The sequence below is a fragment of the Schistocerca americana genome, chromosome 10 (genome assembly GCF_021461395.2).
Source record: "Schistocerca americana isolate TAMUIC-IGC-003095 chromosome 10, iqSchAmer2.1, whole genome shotgun sequence".
Lineage (NCBI taxonomy): Eukaryota > Metazoa > Arthropoda > Insecta > Orthoptera > Acrididae > Schistocerca > Schistocerca americana.
Window position 1 is genome coordinate 125,958,904 of NC_060128.1, and position 25,856 is coordinate 125,984,759.

A 25,856-nucleotide genomic window follows, 5' to 3' on the forward strand; every position below is an offset into this window, starting at 1 on the left:
TGTATTTAGGGAAACTCTTACAATAATCTCTTCGGAAGACGATATTTAATACCACTTGTTTGTACGTGGCCTCCTTCCGTCTGCTCTTACATATACTCTTTGCAAATCACCGTGCTGTGTGAGACAGAATGTACTTAGTATCTGTATTAAACATATTTTATGTAGTCCAGTCACGTACTGAGACAGGGAAGTAGTGTATCTATTGTCGTCCAGTTCGATCCACAATTTCCATTATTACTGTCGTGAGCCCTAAGTGTTATAATAAAGCAGAAGAGGCAGGCAGAATTGTCGCTCTAGGTTTGTCGGACACAAGTTCCCTAAATTTTACTAAAATCGCATTCCTGTAACAAAGTTGCCCTTATGGCAAAAATTGCTATTTAGGTTGCCCTGGTACTTACGTCACACTTTCCTGTACCGAGCTGTTACTTCCCTAGCAGCGCGTCTCTGAGTGCATGTGATGTCTGTTTTGTCACTTCCACTTGGTAGGGATCCCAAACACTGGGGCAGTATTCTAGAACTGGTCGCTCTAGCCTCATATACGCATTTTCCTTCAGAGAGACAGCGCACTCTCCCGGAACTCTTCCAGTGTATAGGTTTTACTGGAGACAGCCCAGTGCTACAAAGATATGTTAACACGGCGAGAAATGCGTGCTTGAACGTAAAGACAAGTGCAAGCCAAGCGTGCAGGTTGCACTGTTGAGTTTCAGTACAAATGGCACCTATGCAGTGTCTTCAATATGTTGCAAGTTTCAATCGTAGTCAGAATAACTTTCTGTGTAGTTGTGAGAGCTTCATATAAGAAATTTGTGAATTCGTACGCGGATGCGTCGTTGGCGATCTTAAGGTGGGTACTTCCGTCACCAAGTTTTCGGTGTTTCAACAGGCACCTTATCGACTGTTTATGCCGTATACAAGAACAGTGGAAAAACTTTATCCCAAAGGTGACATCGCGGACGAACGTGTGTAGTGACTGATGGTGACAGACGGTCATTGAAGAGGATTGTGGCGGAAATAACAGGACAACAGCTGCAAAACTCAGTGCAGATGTGATTGTCGCACTCACGATCCAGGTCATGACGGAAACGACACGAAGAGAGCTCCACAAGCAGAGAATTGCAAGGCGATCAGGAATTCTAAAACCAGTCACCAGTTATGCAGATGCTCGTAACAGAAAGACGTGAGGGGCTGAACCCATAAAACGTGGACTATGGTCTATTGGAGCAAAGTGGTTTTTTCGGGTGATCCTTGATGCATACTGTTTCTGACTTTCGGCCGAGATTGCGTCCCAAAAGCAAAACGTGGCGAGGGTTTGCTGGTGATATGGGCAGCTATTTCAATGGTATTTATGGTAATCTGCAAGGTGGCACTGCTGCAAGTTCGCATTATTTGACCATTTTGGCTGATCACGTCCATCTGGTGGTACGATGTTTGTTCCCCGAAGGTAATGCTGTACTCCAACACGACACGGTCGCTATTCGCACAGCTCGCTCCATCCAGCACAGGCACTGTGAGCACGAGAATGAACTGTCGCGTCTGCCCTGGTTACCAGAGTCACCAGACAGCCTTTATAGTCGACTTTGAAGAGAAGGGTGCGTGGTCCCTGTCCACCATCATCGTTAGCTGAACTTAGCACTATTTTGCAGATAGAATGGTGTCAGATTCCCTTGGAAACCACACAGGTGCTGTAATTATCCATTTCCACACGACTGAAAGCTGTTTTGAATGCCTGCGGTTTTCAAAAAAATGGTTCAAATGGCTCTGAGCACCATGGGACTTAACTTCCGAGGTCATCAGTCCCCTAGAACTTAGAAATACTTGAACCTAACTAACCTAAGGACATCACACACATCCAGGCCCAAGGCAGTATTCGAACCTGCGAACGTAGTGGTCGCGCGGTTCCAGACCGAAGCGCCTAGAACCGCTCGACTACTACGGCCGGCGCCTGCGGTTTCCCTTCACCGTTTTAGGAATGATAATGTGTCGTGTTTTTAGTGTTTCCCTTTGTTTTTCACCCGTTGTAAGTCCCCACACGTGTAATCGTCAGAACGGCGCTTCAGTAAGTTTTAAGTAGTTTCATAGAACTCTTAATGAAAATTCCGGGTTGCTCTTTTACTGCCTGCCGAAGTGGCCGTCTGGAACCGCAAGACCGCTACGGTCGCAGGTTCGAATCCTGCCTCGGGCATGGATGTTTGTGATGTCCTTAGGTTAGTTAGGTTTAACTAGTTCTAAGTTCTAGGGGACTAATGACCTCAGTAGTTGAGTCCCATAGTGCTCAGAGCCATTTGAACCATTTGCTCTTTTACTCCGTATCCCTGCACCATCCGAGATTGTGCTCAGCAGATACTAGCCTCGTCCTAGACTGGACGTGAAGTCCTAATCGCCCTTCTCTCCTTCCCAACAAATCTAAGTCTTCCAGTCCCCTGCTGTTTTACTTAATCGTTCCGTTTCTTTATGTGAACTTTAAGTATTGACATGATATGTTGTACCACATTTACTCTCGGCTAGTCGTGTAATCAGATACTTTTCTGTGTCATCAGTGATCTACCAGTCAGTATGATTACACTGACAACTGCTTTCTCGCAGTTCATTTAAAGTGGTCATTCCAGATTAGGTCGCTCCGAACCGTTACTCATTGGTATTTCACTTCTGTTACCGTTTCCTGACAGTTTTATTGTGCTAATGGTTTACGCGCTTCAGCTCATTGCTGTTACCGTTTCCTGTGACTTTTATTGTGCTAATGGTTTACGCGATTCAGGTTAAACCATCATGAGAAACACAAAATTAAAATCAGTATGCTGCAAATCACAGGCTTATTAAAAGAAGATTCGTACAACACATCGTAGGATAAAGTCTTCTCTGGTGATCAGCCCAGTAGTGGCCTCGTCTCGTCGCAACGTTTCAGTGAGTTTTCATACTCACCATCATCAGGAGGCGAAGTCAACAAAATAGGTACGAAATTGATTTAAACGTTGCGACAAGATGATGCCGCCACTCGGCTGATCGCTCTAGAAGATTTTAACGTTGGAATACACCGACAAGGCCTGTAATAAGATGCAGAGTACCTGTAGTTAAACTCATATTTGCAGCCTTACAACTAGTGGGTGGTATGGAATGGTGGGAATCTTAAAAGACCCATCGATTAGGCATTCTTTTGACATGTTTCTGACGATGGTTTGAGCCAAAACGGTATAGTTCACAAAATAAAGAGAACTATCATTGGTAAAAATTACACTAAGTAGTGACAGTCACCGCAGACTCTTATTATATTCACTTTGTAAATAAAAGCTTTTGTCGACCTGCAATGTATTTTATTGTTTCACTTTTATTTATTGGCTTTCGGGATGTGTCCATTCATCCATCTCCTCAGTAGAATGTAAATGATGACGATACGAACGTAAGGACAACACAACACTAAGAGTCGCCGAACGAAGAAAATCTCCGGCCTGGCTGGGAATCGAGCTCGGACCCTTCAGCTGGCAATCCACCATGCTGACCATACAACTACACAGGCGGACTTTCATTTCGATACGCGACATTTGTAGATTATAAAAACAGTTCACGTCTCGTTTGTTGCGTAAATAAGTACCCAGATGAGAGGAAACGCAGATGCCACCAAAAACTCGAATAACTGTAAGTGATCACTTATTTACGCAAAAAACAAGACGCGGACTGTTTTATAATCTACAAATATCGCATATCAAAATAAAACTATAATTCTAGATTCGACTGAAGATGCCTTAAAGTAAGAGGCGAAAGGCGTCTGGAAGAAATGAAACACACTGCATCAACAAAAAGGCGGTTTTTATTAACAAAACGAGTATTTCTGTGCTTGCACTACGGATGATGGCCACACAAACAGACATGTCCTGGAAGAAATGAAACACACTGCATCAACAAAAAGGCGGTTTTTATTAACAAAACGAGTATTTCTGTGCTTGCACTACGGATGATGGCCACACAAACAGACATGTGACTGGTGGAACGCCGTTCTCATTCTCGACAAAATATGACATTTGTCCTTGCGGTTGGCTATATGCAGAGGTAGGGCTATTAATTGGGAGAGCAAGTGTGTGTGTGTGTGTGTGTGTGTGTGTGTGTGTGTGTGTGTGTGTGTGTGTGTTTTGGCCCATGCATCGACAAGCATCCCACAGCCAATTTCATCGCCTCCACCTGGAACACACTAAGCAATGGCCCGTGGGCCTAAGAGCTATTTGCTCTCCTACTGCCCTTTGCTGGGAAAAAGAGGTGCTACCTTTTGAACAATTCTGCCATGACTCAGGTCCTTCCTAAAGTCCTTTAATTTTTATTTCCACTATCCAGAAGTTCTGCAGATGGTTTCTGTAAGGCCGTTTGGATTGAGTCGCGTCCGCCGAGCAGACGCGCGTTGTGAAAACGACTTTGAGAGGAAAAAACCGCGCCGAAGATGGTACAGCGCCCCCTCCACCGGGTCAGCACACTCCCTGATGGTCGCAGAGCGCCCGGACTCAATAACCCCCTCTGTGACGCCGTGGGCGAGAAAGTACACACCAGCGAAACGACCAATCTCCTCTCCTGTCGCCCGAAGAATGGGAAAAAAATATCTGCCGATCGGTCTTCATACAAGCCGACAAACACTTGGCGGCATGTCCAATTTCCCGTGCCGACACACGAGAAGAGCAGTCTGTCCGAGATTGGAGTCTCGGGCGGCCAGAGCGGTGCAGGGGTTTCGAGATGATGTGGTGGTCGCGGGTGACACGCTCGGCCTTCATCTCGCGGTGGCCGATGGCGTGTACTCGCCGTCTTTCGGTGTCGGGCGTTCGATGCGGGGGCGGTCCACCGTCGCCGGCGTGTGTGCGCGGGCTGGAGGCAAGTGGAAGTGGCCACCTCGCTGATTGGATGGCCGCCTGTGGGACCACGGGACACGGCGCGCCCTGCCGTCCCTCGAGATTACACGACGCGCGTGCTTTTGTGTGTGTGTGTGTGTGTGTGTGTGTGTGTGTGTGTGTGTGTGTGTTTGCTGGTTAACCTTTGCCGGCGCCGGTCCGGATTGGGGCCTTCTCTTAACGAAACAAAAGACAGCTCTCTGGTCGGAAACTAAGGATGTTAGCAGGAAAGAGTTTTGTACTATCAGCCATCATTTGACTGGGAACCATGAGGTGTGTGAGAAAATTAGTGAGACTAGTTTTCTTATCTACCAGTGTTTTTAATTTATTTTCAAAAAACAATACTGCTCCTTTCAGATACACTGAAGCGCCAAAGAAGCTCGTATAGGCATCCGTATTCAAGTTCAGTGATATGTAATTAGCCAACGCCTATATAACACAAAAAGTGTCTGGACCAGTTGCTAGATCGGTCACTGCAGCTACAGTGGCAGGTATCAAGATTTAGTCTGAACATGGTGTTATAGTTACCGCACGAGCGATGGGACACAGCATCTCCGGGATAGCGGTTAACTGGGGATTTTCCGTACGACCATTTTAAAAGTGTACCGTGAATATCAGGAATCGGGTAAAACATCAAATCTCCGTCATGGCTGCGGCCGGAAAAAGATCTTGCAAGAACAGGACTAATCACAACTAAAGACAATCGCTCAACGTGACAGAAGTGCAACCCTGCCGCAAATTGCAGCAGAATTCAATGCTGGGCCATCAACAAGCGTCATAGGGCGAACCATTCAACGGAACATCATCGATATTGCCTTTCGGAGCCGAAGATCCACTCGTCTACCCTTGATGACAGGACGACAAGAAGTTTTACGGCTCACCTGGGCCCGTCAACACAGACATCGGGCTGTTGATGACTACAAACATTTTGCGTTGTCAGACGAGTCTCGTTTCAAATTGTATCGAGCGGGTGGACGTGTGTGGAGACAACCTCATGAATCGGAGGAACCCGAATGTTACCAGGGGACCGTTCAAGCAGGTGGAGGCTCTGCAATGATGTGAGGCGTGTGCAGTTGGAGTAATACGGGATCCCTGATACGTCTAGATACGACTCTGACAGGTGACACGTATGTAAGCATCCTGTCTCGTCACCTGCATCCATTCTTGTCCATTGTTCATTCCGACCGACTTGGGACAATTCCAGCAGGACAGTGCGACACTCCACGAGTCCAGAATTGCTACAGAGTGGCTCCACGAATTCTCTTCTGAGTTTAAATACTTTCGCTGCCCACCAGATTCCTCAGACATGAAAGTTATTAAGCGTATCTAGGATGCCCTGCAACGTGCTGTTCAGGAGAGATCTTCACCCCCTTGTACTCCTGCAGATTTGTGGACAGCAGTGCACGATTCATGGTGCCAATTTCCGCTAGCATTACTTCAGACATAAATCGAGTCCGTGTTGTGTGGTCGTGGGTGTCATATGCGATATTGGGCAGGTGTTTCAATTTCTTTGGCTTTTCAGTGTATAAGCTTGGGCAAACGATGAATTAAATCAAATATAAGCAGGCTGGCGTAGTCGAAATCCCCGATTCCATTTCTGGTATAAAGCAATGAATCACTCAGTTACTACGCACTGTTAGTTCTCTTTTCTCAAAAATTGATATGGAGTTTGTGTTTCGTTTTCAGTGGACGTTCTTCGGTATCTCCGTCGCATCCACGCCAATTTCACATGAATTCAATTCCTCGGTAACCGATGATAGGTTCTTTGGCAGCCAGCAGCACGAAACATTTTGAAACTTTCTGGCAGATTAGGGGTTAGGTTAGTGTTGTTTAACGTCCCGTCGACAACTAGGTCATTAGAGACGGAGCACAAGCCCGTTTTGGGGAAAGATGGGGAGGGAAATCGGCCGTGCCCTTTCAAAGGAACCATCCCGGCATTTGCCTGAAGCGATTTAGGGAAATCACGGAAAACCTAAATCAGGATGGCTGGAGACGGGCTTGAACCGTCGTCCTCCCGAATGCGAGTCCAGTGTGCTAACCACTGCGCCACCTCGCTCGGTGGCAGATTAAAGATGTGCGCCGGGCCCGAATTCGGAACACGGACTTCTGCCTTTTGTGGTTGGGTGGTCGATTCGGGGGAAGGGACCAAACAGCAAGGTCATCGGTCCCCTCGGATTAGGAAAGGATTAAGAACGATGTCGGCCTTGCCCTTTCAAAGGAGCCATCCCGGCATATGGCTGAACCGATATTGTTGATACACTATGTCATCAAAAGTATGCGGAAACCTGGCTGAAAGTCGTTTACAAGTTCGTGGCGCCCTCCATGGGTAATGCTGGAATTCAGTATGGTGTTTTCCCACCCTTAGCCTTGATGACACCTTCCGCTCTCGCAGGCATACGTTCAATCAGGTGCTGGAAGGTTTCTTGGAGAATAGCAGCCCATTCTTCACTGGGGAAATGTATCAATGTCGGTCGATGAGGCCTGGCACGAAGTCGGCGTTCCAATGCATCCCAAAGGTGTTGTATAGGATTCGGGTCAGGACTCTGTGCAGGACAGTCCATTACAGGGATGTTACTGTCGTATGGATCAGGCCATGCGTTATGAACAGGTGCTCGATCGTGTTGAAAGATGCAGTCGTCCTCTCCGAATTCCTCTTCAACAGTGGGAAGCATGAAGGTGCTTTAAACATGAATATAGGCCTATCCTGTGATAGTGCCATGAAAAACAACAAGGGGTGCAATCCCCCTCCATGAAAAACAAGACCACAACATAACACCCCTGCCTCCCAAATTTACTATTGGCACTGCACACGCTGGCAGGTAACGTTCGCCGGGCATTCGCCATACTCGCACCCTGCCATCGGATCGCCACATTATCTCCACATAACTTTTTTTCCACTGTTCAATCGTCCAGTGTTTACGCTCCTTACCCCAAGCGAGGCGACGTTTGCCATTTACCAGCTTGATGTGTGGCTGGCTTAGGAGCAGCCGCTCGACCACCAAATCCAAGTTTTCTCAGTTCCCGCCTAACTGTCACAGTACATGCAGTGGATTCTGATGCGATTTGGAATTCCTGTGTGATGGTGTGGGTAGATGGCCACCCAACGAACATTTATAAGACGGTTTCGAGAAGTCAGTTCGTGCACAAAACCCTAGATAGGCAACACCTTCACAATTATGGACGGTTACAGACTCAGCACGGCTCAATATTTCTGCAGGGGACTTTCAACGACTTGTTAAGTTCATACCGCGTCCAGTTGCTGCACTATGCCGGGCAAACGGAGGTCCGACACGATGTTAGCAGGTATCCCATGACTTTAGTCACCTCAGTATACGTACATAGTAAAAGAAAAGTTAGAACATTGCCACATTGGTCCGGAAATATTTGGTACCTGTGTTATGGCCTTCGAAACAGTAATATTCACCGGATCGTTTTCCTTCGCGCAGGTACTTGCCTTTACCAAAGACACGAGGACATGCTGAGAAAACTCTTTGTGGTTTATAAACAAAACGAACAATATTAACTTTCTACATTTTATTCTTTGCGTCTACATATTTTCATCTCTTTACTACTAGACATCTCATAATTGTAGCACCTAAGATAGCGGTGTGTAAGATAATTGTTCCTGCGAAAAGTCAATGTCCGGCACGCCAGTCGGGAACGTTAGAGAACGGAGGACTGCGGAAAAGAAGTCAACCAACTACACGCTGACCGACCTCTGTCCAGTCACGAACAATTGTAGCCCGGCGACATGGTGCATTGTCATCCATAAAAATTCCATCGTTGTTTCGAGACGTGAAGCGCATGAATGGCTACAGATGGTCTCCAAGTTGCCAAACCTAATCATTTCCAATCAATGATCGGTTCTGTTGAACTAGAGGACTCAGTCCATTCCAAGTAAACAGTGCCCACAGAATTATGGAACTAAATTGCACATGCCTTGTTGATACCTGAGTCCACAGCTTCGTGGATTCTGTGCTTCACTCGAACCCTACCATCAGCTCTTACCAGCTCAAATCGGGACTCATCTGATCAGTCGGTTTTCCAGTCGTCTAGAGTACAACCAATATGGTCACGAGCCCAGGAGAGGCTCTGCAGGTGATGACGTTCTGTGGACAAAGGCACTGGCGCGGTCGTTTGCTGCCATTGCCCATTAATGCCCAAATTTCGCCGCTAACGAATACGTTCGTCGTACGTCTCACCTTGATTTATGCGCTTATTTCATGCAGTGTTGCTTGTCTGTTACCACTGACAACTCCTTGCAAACGCCACTGCTCTCGGTCGTCAAGTGAAGGCCGTCGGCCACTGCGTTGCCCGTGGTGAGAGGTAATGCTTGACATTTGGTGTTGAGCACACCCTTGACGATGATGATGATGATGATGATGATGATGATGATGATGATGATGATTGGTCTGTGGGGTGCTCAACTGCACGGTCATAAGCGCCCGCACAATGTCCCAGTATTTACACAGTCCAATTTTTTACACAATGGGCACACCCTTGACCCTGCGGCTCTCAGAATACTGAATTCGCCATCGATTTAACGATACAGAATGTGCCATGCGTCTAGCTCCAACTACCGTTCCGGATCCAAAGTTTGTTAATTCGCGTCGTGCAGCCACAATCACTTCGGAAACTTTTACACAAGAATGTCTGCGCCTCTAAAGTACTATCCTTTCATACCTTTTGCACGCCATACTGCCACCATCAGTAAATGGGGCGTTTCCGTAAGAGCATGCAAAAAAAGTAACAGGACACAGAGAATGCTCCATTGAGCAATTTGAGGCAGGGAACCTGGGGTCGGAGAAGCGGACTTAAGGACGTATAGAAATAAGCTTGTCTGCCGCTTTGTGTAGCATTACTGCTTCCCGGCTTATTTATAACCAACATCCGTACAACTTTACTCGTACTGTGCTCTTTATTTACACGTACATTCTATGAAATGGTTCAAATGGCTCTGAGCACTATGGGACTTAACTTCTAAGGTCACCAGTCCCCTGGAACTTAGAACTACTTAAACCTAACCAGCCTAAGGACATCACACACATCCATGCCCGAGGCAGGATTCGAACCTGCGACCGCAGCGGTCCTGCGGTTCCAGACTGTAGCGCCTAGAACCGCTCGGCCACTCCGGCCGGCTACATTCTATATTTCCTGCAAGGAAACGTGGAGGACAAGCCGGATTACTAGCAAGTATTCCCTGGTCGCTGGACTGGAACAGGAGGTCCTATTACGTGTCCTTGCGAGGCCACGTGACCTGATTTTCCTTGATTATTTCCTAAGGGGAAATCTAAAGTCACTTGTGTATGAGACCCCAGTGGATCCAGAAATGGAATTAGTTGTCAGAATTGTTGCTGCCTCTGGTGTGGTTTGAAACATATCAGGAATATTTGTCAGAGTGCGTCAGAATCTTATTCATCCGATGTTATGTTTGCATTGAGGTTGATGGCCGTTAATTTCAGTCCATTTTGTAAGATAAAAAGTACAGTACAAATTCTACGTTGATTGTGCCAGTGATGGTATTTGCAGTTAGCTGTAACTACTGTCAAAGTACACAGTACTGTGATTTTATTCCTATTATTTCCTTAAGCTGGCTTCTGCAACTCCAGGTTCCCTACCTCAAAATGTTCAATGAAGCATCCTCTATGTCCTGTTAAATTTTTGAACGCTGTTAACGGAACAACCTTCTATGTATATAGCGCCATCCCATAATTTTTTGCCGGCCGGGGTGGCGCTACAGTCTGGAACCGCGTGACCGCTCCGGTCGCAGGTTCGCATCCTGCCTCGGGCATGGATGTGTGTGATGTCCTTAGGTTTGTTAGGTTTAAGTAGTTCTGAGTTCTAGGGAACAGATGACCTCAGAAGTTAAGTCCTATAGTGCTCAGAGCCATTTGAACCATAATTTTTGTGACTTCATTGTATGCGGAGTACATACCTCAAATTATGCACTCTGTATATGAATCATCGCGAGTATGTATTTTTTTTCTGTCAAGATAAAAGGCTCCACAGAATTTTGAGGTGTAAGGACGACGTGCGTGCTAGACACTGCCGCGCCTGCAGTTTCCGCGACTCCTGAACACGCCGGCCGCTATCGAGTCGCTTCTCGGGCAGCGCATGGCCTCTCGTTTTTGCGGGCATTCCGCCGTCAGGTCTCGTTTTGCCGACTGTGGCCTCGGCACGTGACGATGTCAGAGCGGACGCCACGCGCGGACGAATCGAATAAATAACGCCGCCATGACGAATTCATACGGCCGCGCCACGCCACGATGCCGTGACGCTGACGAGCCGACCCGTCTAGCTGCTCCGAGTCCGCTGCTCTTACCACCGTGCGCCCTGCTGCCTTATTCATACGGCCAATACCAGGCTTCAAAGGGGCGTGCGGCGTGCGCTCACACACACACACACACACACACACACACACACACACACACACACACACACACACACTTGGGGTGAACCTTGACTCCAGTGCAAAATTTCGGAATTCGTTTAGTAATAATTTCTGGAGGGTATGTAAGTTTCCAGTAGTGTAGCACTCGATGCCAATGTTTATTGAAGCTGTCGATACCAACTTACTCTGAATAACGCAGTACGATTACCCGGCAGAATTCTGAAATTCTTTGAGCCATCTATTTTGAGTATTTTGGTCAAAAGCACCATCGTTCGATCGGTGTGATTTCGGCAGCACTTGATATGTTTCTCGGGCTGGAGGTTGGTTGGTTGGTAGATTAACTGCCTACTACTGTAGTACTCGATACCATAGTTTATTGAAGCTGCCGATACCGACTCACTCTCAGTTATGCAATATTACCTGACAGAATTTAGAAATTAGTTAAGCTATATAATTTGAGTATTTTGGTCTAAAGGACTCTCGTTCGAACGGTGTGATTTTAGTAGCATTTGATACGTTTCTTGGGGTGAGGGGTGGTTGGCAAGTAGATAACCTACCCTCTACTGTAGTAAACGATACCGATGTTTAATAGACCTTTTGTTACCAACTTACTATGAATTACAGAGCTTATGTGAAGTTTGGAAGGTAGGAGACGAGGTACTGGCGGAATTAGAGCTGTGAGGATGGAGCGTGAGTCGTGCTCGGGTAGCTCATTTGGTTGAGCACTTGCCCGCGAAAGGCAAAGTTCCCGAGTTCGAGTCTCAGTCAGGCACACAGTTTTAATCCGCCAAGAAGTTTCTTACTATGAGTCATTCGATACATGTAATTACTTGACGATGTTTCGGGATTCCTTCAGTGATATATTCTGAGTATTTTTTTGTATCAGACCGTCTGTCGTCCACAGTCATTTAAGCGTAACTTGAAATGCATCTTTGTAGGGGGAAAGATTCATTTCTATTACTGTTGCAAGCGATACCAGTGATCACAAAAGTTCTGGATGCTAACTTATTCTGAGTTACGCAGTACACGTGATGACATCAAGTAATTACGAGGCCTGTTCAGAAAGTAAGCTCCGATTGATTGCCAAATTGAAACCACAGTGAACATCAGAAATGTTTTACTTGTAACAATTACCTACACCTTTCAGCTACTTCTCTACGTAGTCGCCGTTTTGACTTAGACTTTTGTCATAGCGTTGTACCAACTTTTCAATAGCCTCATCATAGAAGGCAGCCGCCAGTGCTTTCCGCCAATTCTCCACGCTGGCCTACACCTCGTTGTCTGTGTCAAAATGTTGTCTTCAAAGACAGCGGTTCATGTGACCAGAGATGAAACTCAGGGGGAGACAATTGCGGACTGTATTGTGGGTAATCTCACATTTCCATTTGAAAACGATGCAGGAGCATCTTCATTGCCCCTGCAGAATGCGGCTGAGAATTGTCTTGAAGAAGAAACAGCACGACAGTTATGTAATGTTAGCTGCATAGCTTCAGGCGAAATTTCTCACCAGGTCCTCGTACTTGGCGGCAGACACTATTTTCTAGACATATTTATGCACTCACTGCGAGCTCAGAAATGAGAAGAGCGACGTGATGCTAACTGGGGTTATACTAGAGACACTACCCAACACATCTGTGCAAAGCTTTATCGGATTTTCATAGTCGTTTCCATTTCGCGACCGATCGGAGCTTACTTCCTGAACGCCCCTCGTATTTCATTCACCATGTGTTGTAACTAATAAAAGCATTTATCTTCAACTACATTGAAATTCAACATATATAATTAATATATATGATTATTGATAAAGTGACGTCATCACATTATTTATTTCAAACTAAAAGTAGTAATTGAAAACAAAATGCGGAACTAATAATCAGAATGACACTTCATATTTTCTTTGTAGTGTCTGTTAAATACGTACTGTTTAATCAGTTTGTTCCAGAAAATGTCGAAATTTTACTAAAGACATTTCAAGACAATCTTTGTTATCCAGTATTTTGCTATCATTCTCCTGATTTTAGTAGTGGGTTAGTGTTACTAAAAACATTTCATTTAAAAAAAGGATAAAATGACGATACGTACACAGCATTACTGAAGTGCTGATTATATGCATAGTATTGACATACCTCAATTGAAAAATCCTTTCCTCCATTTTTGAAAGAGCAGTTTTACTTTTCAGAAAATAATTTCCTGGCAAAGTTATTAATTATCGTTCTAGAATATTGTTTTGTAAAACTGAGATTTGAATATCCAGCACTATATTCTTGGAATCCTGCTTCTCAGTTTGTAAAAACGTACACTTTCGTCAGAATTAATGTGATAATTATGAAGTTATTGGAACTAAAATAATTCCGTTTCAGGAAAATTTTCTCGGGGAACGAGAGGCTCTTCATACGCGTGTTTTACCCCAGATCAGAGAGTCTGTGTTTTGTTTCTGATCTGCAAAGATTAGTCCGTGATTAACTCACTACTTGAAAGATTCTGTGCAACAGATCTAAAGATATTTGTCATTTGTTTGACTTGTCTACAGGATTTTTGTCGCGAATAGCTGATATGATGGTAATAAATGACGGAAAAGGCGAAGAAATGCGTTTCAGACATCACAGGACAAACGGGATTTAGACAACGAGCGGGAAGTAAGAGAGAAAGATAAGTAAAACATCCTTTGTTTCTAAATATTTGCTCCCAATGAAAATTAAGTAGCGCAAGTGTAGTGAATACTTGGATCTAAAATGCACTTACTTTGTTCGATGTTTAGTTTTCTTCATACTGCCTGGGTTGGGATGTTACGCACTGTTACGAAACTATCAAACAATCTCGGTTGAAGAGTAAATCTTCTACACGAAGCAGCCACAAACAGCTGGGGAGCAGATGTAAGTACTCTACGGAATGCTCAATTTGACTTCTGTTCTGAGCTGCTGCAAACTGAGTTAGAGCGAACCTACAACCAAAACAGATGAACGTTTGTATGAGACAATGAGAGCCATTACTGCCACGTAAATATATTTGAATTTGCGAGTATGGACAACCATCAGCTGTACAACGGAATGACACAATTTGTGCCAGGCCGGGAGTCGAACCCGGATTTCCCGCTTATCGCGAGGCGTCGTCTTACCATTTTTTCTTTTTTTGCTTTTCACGGGTAAGTGCTCTAGCAACTTTTTTTCTTTTTTAAATAAAGGGATGGAGGTTTGTTTTGCTTTATTGCAAGAATAGTTCCTCATCTCTTCTACCTCTTGTATAAGGAAACCGAACAGTAAATTAAAAACAAATGGATAGTGCGGGAATCTAACCCGGGCTGCCTACTAAGATATTTTTTATGTTTGTTATTTTCATTTTATTTTTTTTTATTTTTTGTGAGGAGCACATCAGCGGCAGGCGTGATGAGGCGAGGCGGGCAGGAATCGAATTCCGAGGCCTGGTCACGATGTCTGCCCCGTCCTACTACAGAAGCGCACCATCACATATTTTGATTTTAAGATAATAAGGAACAAAATCAAGAGAGCCTTATCGAAGCGGGCGGCAAGTAACCGGCGGTGTTCATTAGAATAGGAATCACCAGTCATCAACCGTGAGAGGGTTCGGGGCCGCTGCACACAGTCACAGTCTGTTACCATAAGGGAATCGTGAAAACATCATATTTGCAAGTCAGCTTCTTCTCACACCCTCCACACCCCAACTGGGCGTTGGGTCCATGAATGACGACCTCAGATAGTTATCAAAAAGGTTTCGGTACTGCTTTCTGTTTGTAAAGACGAGGAACTTGTCGATCATGCAGTGTCACATATCGAGGACTCCCTTTTCGTCGTCGCGGTACATATAGTGCATCGCTATTCCTTGTACCCAAATTGACCGCAGTCATCCGGGTCGTCGGGAAACATAGGGGCGGCGTAGGAGGAAGGCCAGTATCTGACCGATCAGTTTTCCAGCACTCGTGTTCGTCCATATCTACCGTCGCGCAACGGCAGCACATGGCTCGTCAGTTAGGTGAATGGCATGTGGCCTTCGTCGGGTCGGAAACTTCTTGTTAGTGGCCACATACCACGTCGACCGCACTAAAGTTGACAGGAAGGGTGTGTGGAAGGCACTATGCGAATTAACTTGGAACTTAGAGCTACTTAAACTCAACTAACCTAAGGACATCACACACATCCGTAGCGGTCGCGCGGTTCCAGACTGTAGCGCCTAGAGCCCCTCGGCCACTCCGGCCGGCGATGGCTCTCCAAACCCGCGTCCAGTCGCCGTGGGGTGGCGTCGTACAATGTCATTAGCCGGATTCCAGCGTTGGAGAACCCTATAATAAATGTTTGCTGTCGGATTCCGTGTCTCCGGTATATCCCCCAAGATATAGCTGTGCTCCACGAAAAACGTCCTAGTATCTGATAGCAAGGGCGATAAATGTCCAGCGGGTACCGATGGGCACAGCGTGTGTGGGGGAAAGCCAGAGTTGCCGCGTTGAGCTAAGGTACAGCGCCAACGCTCTGTGCTTGACGTGAATGAGTCCAACACCTCCTTTGTGGAAGGGTGAAGTAAGAGTAACAAAACGGATCTCAGAAACAGCACCAACACGTGTCTGAACACTGCCTGTGTCCTGGAAACCATCGTGTCTTTCATCGGTAATACGTGGGCGTAATGGTTAAGGCGAGAAGCGATGCACACACTGACGTATTGAGCGCGTTGCAAAATGTCCAAAGATCTAAATTGATCTAAATTTTTTTTAGGGTAGCGTCTATGGGGAGTCGTCGTAAGACCTTACGATACGTAAAGGCCGCCGTACGTCGTATTTGTCGGTGGAGTGATATCCCTTAACATTTGAGCATTGGGACCTTTGTCGGGGGTACATCCAGTTCTGCAGGCATGCCTCGTCCCATATCCATATAGCGTGATTATCGGAGGCTGATCACAGTGCTTGCCACCACACCATACTATTGGAGCCAGGAAAGCGCCGTTCGTATTTCTTCTAAGAACATCACATCATCGGCGTATGCGCCACATCGAAAAGTCACAGAGCGGAGGCTAAGACCTTCCAAGCGTCTCCGCAGTCCGTGAAGAGCCGGATCGAGGGCAGTGGCGAATAACATGGCAGAAAGAGGACAACTCCGTCCGACGGACCTGTTCATACGGACGGGACGGACAAATAGACGTTTACCATAATATTCGTAACCACCCCATGGAGCAAACGAAGCACAACAGATGTCGTCATGCGTGAGATACCGATGTGTTCCATAACTGCACGCAGAAAACCATGTTCGAGGCAATCGAAAGCGTGGTTCAAATCGAGCGCAACAAGAGCGCCGTGGAGACGCCATGTTTGCTTCAGCGCGACCATGTCTCTATACGTGCTTAAAGTCGTAAACACATTAGTGACACCTCCGAGGCAGGCTTCATCAGAGTGAATGATCGCCATTACCGTACATCTGAGCCTATCACGGATGGTGCGTGTCAGCAGCTTGCAGTCGGTGTTTAGCATTGTCAGTGGTCGAAAATCAAGTGGGCGACAGCCTCCACCCGGTTTGGGCACCGGAATCAATAGGCCCCCAGTGAATTCAGATAATACTTGAAAATTGGGGTTCAGGAGTTCTCTGTACATCCTGACCCACATTGGTCCCATGAGATCAAAATACCTTTTGTAAAATTCAAGACGAAGTCCGTCAGGACCTGGAGTTTTGTTGGGAGCACTGCGCAATGTGACCTCTCGTAGTTCTTTCAAAGTCACCTACGACAAGAGCGTGGCATCATATTGCGGGTTCCGAGAGACGGTTAGGCCGGAAAGGACTTCCCTCTCCTACATCCGTGTTGTTCTCCCGCTCGTAGAGAAATGCATATGACTGTGTGAACGCTCGAACGATGTTCATTTGCGTTTCAACTTATCGTCCATCCTCTGTCTAGACATACGTAATGAGCTGCCTCTTGCGTCTTCTCCTATCTCGAATGATAAGGTGGAGGGGAAAGTCGTTCTCCTCTAACATCATCAGCTGTTCTCGCTCGCACCCGCACATTAAGTTTCGAAGGTCTTCCATTTTTCGGCCATATGGCCGAGGACTGTTATGTAGGATCGAAGAGCAACGGTGACCAAATCCGCTGGAACTTCAAATGGTAGCCCAAACACGCGCACATTTTGTATTCCCAGTCCAGCACGTACCAGCGTTACCACACCGACGTTTCCTTCAGAGTCGCCGAACCAGTATCAAAATTGGTTCAAATGGCTCTGAGCACTATGGGACTTAACATCTATGGTCATCAGTCCCCTAGAACTTAGAACTACTTAAACCTAACTAACCTAAGGACATCACACAACACCCAGCCATCACGAGGCAGAGAAAATCCCTGACCCCGCCGGGAATCGAACCCGGGAACCCGGGCGTGGGAAGCGAGAACGCTACCGCACGACCACGAGATGCGGGCGACATGTGTTACGTCGCGTAAAAATCTCTCTACTTCGTGGGCCTTGGGTCTAGAGTACGTAGTGTCGAACTGCAGCTTGATCGTGGCTTTCCGATACGAAAGAGCCATATGATGTCAGGAACGTAACTATGACACTCAACAACAGCGCGGCGCCGGCCGGAGTGGCCGTGCGGTTCTAGGCGCTACAGTCTGGAGCCGAGCGACCGCTACGGTCGCAGGTTCGAATCCTGCCTCGGGCATGGATGTGTGTGATGTCCTTAGGTTAGTTAGGTTTAAGTAGTTCTAAGCTCTAGGGGACTGATGACCTCAGATGTTAAGTCCCATAGTCCTCAGAGCCAGCCAACAGCGCGGCGGCGCGATAAATAAGGACAGACCCGGAAACGCGACATGGAGCTGGACGTACCGCACTGCTCCACAGCCAAAGGCCGACTGTCTATTTGGCTATCCGTGCACGACACACGGCCAGACCAACCGTACGTCTACAGCTGTAATCTTATATCCATGACGTGTATTCCCGTACGGGGAAGACATTTTACTTGAAATTCGCCTGTCCGGTGCAGGTGGAGTAAATACGATATTCCAGTGCCTGAGTTTTTATGAAATACCTCAAAAAGTTCTCTCGGACGTTGATGCATTTCTAAAGGAACTTTGCATCGTATTCAGAATAACGCAGGTAGTGCAAATCGCATTGCCGCCACTGTCAAATCTACTGTTATATCCAATTTTGCTACTCCAGATCCTTAAGAAGACAGTCGCATAGGAATACCGCTCTAAGAAGCACTTTCCAAGAGCCACCTGCCATACGAATGAAGTCGTGCAAACCAACTTCGGTCTGTCTTCGGGTCACGGACTTTCTCGATGTCACGGGGATTTGGAAAGAATGAACGAGCACTGTTCATTTTCATTATTGTACGGCATACTTCAAAGTTTTTGATTACAAGGGTAATTACTCGTATATAGGGTAATTATACGTCATCGGTCTCATCGGATTAGGGAAGGATTGGGAAGGAAGTCGGCCGTGCCCTTTCAGAGGAACCATCCCGGCATTTGCCTGGAGTGATTTAGGGAAATCACGGAAAACCTAAATCAGGATGGCCGGACGCGGGATTGAACCGTCGTCCTCCCGAATGCGAGTCCAGTGTCTAACCACTGCGCCACCCCGCTCGGTAGGTGCATTGTGCTGCCGCCTATTGCCAGATACTCCATATCAGCGAACTCAGTAGTCATTAGACATCATGAGAGCAGAATGGGGCGCTCCGTGGAATTCACGGACTTCGAACGTGGTCAGGTGATTGGGTGTCACTGGTGACGTACCTCTGAACGCCAGATTTCCACACTCCTAGACATCCCTAGGTCCACTGTTTCCGATGTGATAGAGAAAGTGGAAACGGACAAGTACGGCACAAAAGCGTACAGGCCGACCTCGTCTGTAGGCTGACAGAGACCGCCGACAGTTGAAGAGGGCCGTAATGTGTAATAGGCAGACATCTATCCAGACCATCGCACAGCAATTCCAAACTGCATTAAGATACACTGCAAATACTACGACACTTAGGCGGGAAATGAGAAAACTTGGATTTCATGATCGAGCGGCTGATAATAGCCACACATCACGCCAGTAAAGGCCAAACGACGCCTCGCATGGTGTAAGGAGCGTAAACATTGAGCGATTGAACAGTGGAAAAACATTGTGTGGAGTGACGAATCACGGTACACAATGTGGGGGATCCGATGGCAGGGTGTGGGTATGGTGAATGCCCGGTGAACGTCATCTGCCAGCGTGTGTAGTGCCAACAGTAAAATTCGGCTGCGCTGTGGTCGTGTTTTCCATGGAGTGGGCTTGCACCCCTTGTTGTTTCTCGTGTCACTATCACAGCACAGGCCTACATTGATGTTTTAAGCACCTTCTTGCTTCCAGCTGTTGAAGAGGAAGTCGAGGATGGAATGATCTGAATCCTACAGAGCACATTTGGGATGTTTTGGAACGTCGACTTCGTGCCAGGCCCCACCGACCGACATCGATGCTTGTTCTCAGTGCAGCAGTCAGTGAAGAATGGGCTGCCATTCCCCAAAAAACCTTCCAGCATATGATTGAACGTGTGCTTGGGGGAGTGGAAACTGTCATCAAGGCTAAAGGTGGGCAAAACCATATTAAATTCCTGCGTTACTGATGGAGGGCACAACAGACTTGTAAGTCATTTTCAGCCAGGTGTCAGCATACCTTTGTATCAACACTCCAGCACAGCTCTCTTCATAATATAACACAAATAACGCTTTATCATTCCGCTCATCACTGCCAGGAAATTTTCTAAATGATCTTTATAAGTATGTTTCGGACATACGATATAGCATGAGCACTGTCTGTCGTTCCACGCCACAGTCACGTGGTGCATATGAAAATTAGTCACACTTGTGTAGAGTGTCTGCATATCTTCCATGGCCCGTTTGGATGCGATTCACAATTGTCCTAAATATCCGAGGTTGGTGAAGTCCACGGGTTTCTGCTGAATTCAGGACATTTTCAAGTGTAATGAGCGACAATTTTGTTGGCAACAGCGCTCCCATTCATCTTTGGCACTGAAATGATTTTCAGAAAGAATTCAGGATATTATAAGAACGAGATTCCTTAACCTTGATCCTTTTGTCCCCCCGCAAGGGATATACCACTCAGTATTGGAAGGTCATGGTTATCAACCATCATCTGATATTCATGTAGCACTCTCTTCCGCCTGAATATCAGGCATCCGGTAAAACATTAAACCTCCGAAATCGCATAGGCCGGAAAAAGATCCTGCAAGAAGGGGGTCAACAACGACTGAAGAGAGTCGCTCATCGTTACAGAAGAGCAACGCCTCCGCAAATTGCTGCACATATCAGTGCCGCACCATCAACAAGTGTCAGCGTACGAATCATTCAAATGGTTCAAATGGCTCTAAGCACTATGGGACTCAACTTCTGAGGTCATTAGTCCCCTAGGACTTAGAACTAGTTAAACCTAACTAACCTAATGACATAACACACATCCATGCCTGAGGTAGGATTCGAACCTGCGACCGTAGCGGTCTCGCGGTTCCAGACTGCAGCCCCTAGAACCGCACGGCCACGTCGGCCGGCACGAATCATTCAACGAAACGTCATCGATATGGGTTTTTCGGAGCCGAAGGCCCACTCTTGTATTCTTGATGACAGCACTACACAAAGCTTTATGCCTCCCCTGGGCTTGCCAACACTGACATGAAAGTGTTGATGACTGGAAACATGTTGCCAGGTCGGACGAGTCTCGTTTCAAATTGTATCGAGCGGTTGGACGTGAACGGACATCGAGACCACCTCATGAATCCGTGGACCCTGCATGTCGGCAGATGACTGTTCAAGTTGGTGGAGGCTCTGTAATGGGGTGGGGCGTGTGCAATTCGAGTGATATGGGATACCTGGTACGGCTAGATAGGACTCTGACAGGTGACACGTACGTAAGCAGCCTGTTTGATTACCTGCATCCATTCATGTACATTGCGCTTTTCGACGGATTGGGGCAATTCCAGCAGGACAGTGCGACACCCCACAGGTCCAGAGTTGCTACAGAGTGGCCCCACGAACACTCTTTTTAGGTTAAACACTTCTACTGATCAGCAGACTCCCCAGGCATGAACATTATTGAGCGTAAGTGGGACTCCTTGCAACGTGCTATTCGGAAGAGATCTCCACCCTGTCGTACTCCTACGGATTTATGGACAGTCCTGCAGCATTCATGGTGTCAGTTGCCTGCCGCACTACTTCAGACATTAATCGATCGTGTGCCACGTTGTGTTGCGGCCCTTCTGAGTACTCGCGGGGTCCCTATAAGATATTAGGCAGGTGTTCAAGTTTCTTAGGCTCTTCAGTGTAATTTGCTTGCATATTATGACGAAGATTTGCCTTCTTCAAAGTAGATATCAAAGGTCCTGTGTGCCGATCTGTTGGATAGATGAAAATATGCAACTTCAGTGTTATTTGAGTTAGATTGTAACCTGCATTTACGGAAGTATTGGCTTATATCTAGACCACAAGTTACAAATTCTTCACTTGGTTCGCAGGTTTTGTGTTAGCTGTCTGCTGTCCAGTAATCAAGACGGCCAAAATTTCTATTCTGTATTGGTGGAGTGTCAAAAACATATGCAAAGTGAACAAGAGAAGCAGATACAGCAGATAATCGCAAAGATCTGTTTCCTAAAATACGACTTATTACGACTGAATAGATGAATAGAAGAGGCACTTCAGACGCTAAAAGCATGAATTTCTGACAGTGAATTTTACGGGTAGTACAATAGAAACAACAGGTTCCTGTGCGTATATATTTTGTTATATTCAATAAATATAACACTGCAGTGTGTCATTAACAATCGACATTGTCATAGGAAAACAACGATCGATTCTTGAAAACACTTTCTACATGCCTTGTAACTGTAGCTCTTTCACTTGCGACGTAATTACGTGCTATAAATACAAAACAAAAATAATTTCATTGTTCTGTTCATAGAACACGACTTGATTCAAGAGAATCGTATATTAATATTCCTATGAACCACCGCTGTTATACAGTAAAGTCAGTAAAATTGAGCCGGCCGATAATGTTCGACGCTCCCGCTAAGGATGGGAACAACCGACAAGTTAAGACCATACCGGTACTTAAGTTCTGAAAAACCGGTGTTTTCTGGTGTTCTTATAGCTCGGTTGTAACGTATATATTTCTTTTATTTTTTAGTGATAACTGAGTAAGCAACCGAAATAGCAATTAGCCACAGTAGCAGTGCTCACATTTTCAGTTTTTAACTACACCTTTTTTAAGAAAACAGTAATTTTTATTCGTAAAATTTCGATTTGTTTGAAATTTTAAGTTACAGCAAAATATGGAAAAAGGGATCAGTGCTATTTTAAGAACAATGTCGAAAGAAACGAGCGACGATCACATGAAATTTCTACAGCACTGCTGAGGTGGTAACGCACCTGTTGCCGTGTGTCGTGACGAAAGGTACGTGTGTTACGAGCGGTGTACAAGACTTGCCCCCAGCTGGTGTACGCAGCAGTTTCTCGCTGTCGTTCTCGGACATGCGTCGTGTTGCAACATGGCACAAACCCTAGTCGGGAAATATCTTTATGAAGTGAAATGGCAGTGGGGTACAGCACTTCATTTGCTTTAGAAGGTTAACGATTTGTCTGTCATTTCTATGACATGTTGAAAGAGGAGGGACATTATCGTAACGGTAATAAATTAAAAAGTTAACACTTCATTCATAGTATACAGAAAAGAAAAGCTGATCTGCTGCCTATGTGTGCATAATACGGCTTTATATCGAAGAAATTAACACAAGAAACGGAAATTATTAAGCCTCAGTTTTCACCCTTCAAAACTGACTATTCGTAATTCGCAAAAAGTGGAATGACTTCCGATTGCAACATGATTTTTTCTCAAAAAAAAAAGGTTCGAATGGCTCTAAGCAGTATGCGACATAAAATCTGAGATCATCAGTCCACTAGACTTAGAACTACTTAAACCTAACTAACCTAAGGACATCACACACATCCATGCCCGTGGCAGGATTCGAACCTGCGACCATAGCAGCAGCGCGGTTCCGGACTGAAGCGCCTACAACCGCTCGGTCACAGTGGCTGGCTAAAAAGTTTGCAATCACTAGGAGAATACTGGTGATTTTTGTAGTATTCGATGAAGTACTAGTATTTAACCACTTACCATTTTACGAGAATATTGGCGAAAGGTGGACGGACAGAATTATCTTTCATTTCCCTACATAATTTAATATTTAGATTCTGTTATCTTGAACCTGAAGGACTCAAAATTTTTCAACCTGTGCTCCATTTCTGCGATTATTACGAGAAACAGTAGGAAAAAAGCCGAAACTCAGTTATTTCCGTCAAGTCAGGTTAAAGTGGCATATATAACAGAAACGCAGCTGTTCCAGCGATAAGCCATCCCTACTCTCTCCTGCGCCTCGCTTGCTGTGCTGTGAAATGAACGTAGCCTTGGCCATAAATGAATCTGTAACATTGTTTCGACAGCACGTGTGTCTGGTTTCGGAACATACGTTTCTCAGGATTATTTTCTTGTTTCATTGGCCTCTACTGCGCCTTTCGCTGGTGCCTGTAACACTATAACGAGGTGTATAAGTTTCGCTAGTTGCACATGGTAAACTGATGAATCCTTCACAAATTCTGTTTCACAGCTACATAGAACAAATAGTTGTGTTCGCTGGCCTATCGGAGAGGAACCTTCGAAGCCCGAGGCTGTCGAGGAGCCAGCAGGACAACAGAAGAGGACGGGACAGGACAGCGACCTCCCTTCGCAGCATGAGGCGCCCTTCGCCGTCATTACCAGCCCTGAAAGGGAAACGGAATTCCTGGCCGAGGACAATGACCACGGTCGGTGCACAAAACCTCGCGGCTTCAGCCTCAGCCATGTGGTTGGGGCGGGGGGTTGGGGAAGGGTGGGGGTTGCGGCCTGCGGGGGTGGTAGGAATTTATGGCTCTGGCGGGCGTTGAACTCACGGCAGGGGAAGAGGAAGAAACGAGGACGACTCGTGTGCTCCACACACAAAAAAAGAAAGAAAAACGGAACGTCGGGAAACAGCGCCGAGACCGCGGGACAACGTTTGTACTGGCGGGTAGGTCGGGGAACGCGGGGATGACGTGCACGGCTCCCTATGTTCCCAGTAACAGAGGAGCAGTGCCCACCAATTAGCACAACACATTTTAAATCGTTCTACCCGTCGCAAACAGTGTGCGCACGGGAACAGTTTCACGTTTTATATCGGTATCGGATACTACAAAACTATTTTGCTGCGTATCTCGTACAGTAGTGTCGATAGTTCGAGGTTAACGGGACCGGAACCACCAAGCACAGTGGCTTCCGACCTTACCCTTCAGTGGAATCAGATATTAGTTAGTACCCCTGTCCTCCTCCCCCACCTTATCACAACCTAACTAAACTTATCTTCAAACGCTTTTATTTTTAAAAGGAGGTAAGATAAATGATATTTAGTTAGCGTCTGTGTGCTCTCTCTCTCTCTCTCTCTCTCTCTCTCTCTCTCTCTCTCTCTCTGTGTGTGTGTGTGTGTGTGTGTGTGTGTGTGTGTGCGTGTGTGTGTGCGTACGTGCGAGCTACGGGGAGAGGGGCGGGGGAGGAGTGTTAGAATTAACGACGAAGGAATTCGTCTATTACTACTCACAACTCCTTCTCAGAAAAGGAAGCTGACTTTCCACAGTAAGGGTAGACGCTTGTTACAAAACATACTTCCCCTAACTCTCCATCGCCATTGTCTCCACACTCTCCATCGCGGCTCTTCCTTGACGTGAATACTGCAACCCAATTTAAAACCAAACAAGTTCAGATGTGTGCACTGTTCTTAGTGCTTGTGGATCTCTCTACTGCTGGACTCTTTACTTCTGAGCTGGTACTAATTGGACGACTTCTATGTTAATGCTTCGCGTCTGACCAGTCTGATAGCAATAATAACAACACTGTGTAGCGCCTTATGTAGTTATTACGGAGCCGTGCCGGCAGGGGTGGCCGGGCGGTTCTAGGCGCTTCAGTCTGGAACCGCGCGACCGCTACAGTCGCAGATTCGAATCTTGCCTCGGGCATGGATGTGTGTGATGTCCTTAGGTTAGTTAGGTTTAAGTAGTTCTAAGTTCTTGGGGACTGATGACCTCAGATGTCAAGTCACATAGAGTTCACAGCCATTTGAACCATTTTGAACCATTACTGAGCCGTACTCTCAATTATTTCATTTATATCCTTCGAAGCGAGTAATGAAACAGTTTTAGGACGACAACAGGACTATCTACAACTTGGAGAAAACTTTTCTTCACATGTTTAGCATTTGTTATGTATAAGTCTCGCTTTCAACATCACCAATGTTCTGGCAAAGCACAACATATGTATGTAGTGGGTGGACTATGTGAGGAACCTGTTACCTCCACCGTATTAATGCCACCAATTGAGAAAAAGTAATTATTGGTAACTTATATAATCAGTATTGAGTGTTATAAAATTGTGGTAATAGTAATGATCTTTTGAAAGTAATTTAGTTTCTTGCCGGAATCAGAATCAAATCCTTTAGTGTTTACTGGTCAGAAAGTTTCATTTCACCGCTCACGTTGTAATTACCTCCAGGTTTTGACACACTGCGTCCTACCAGTGTTGA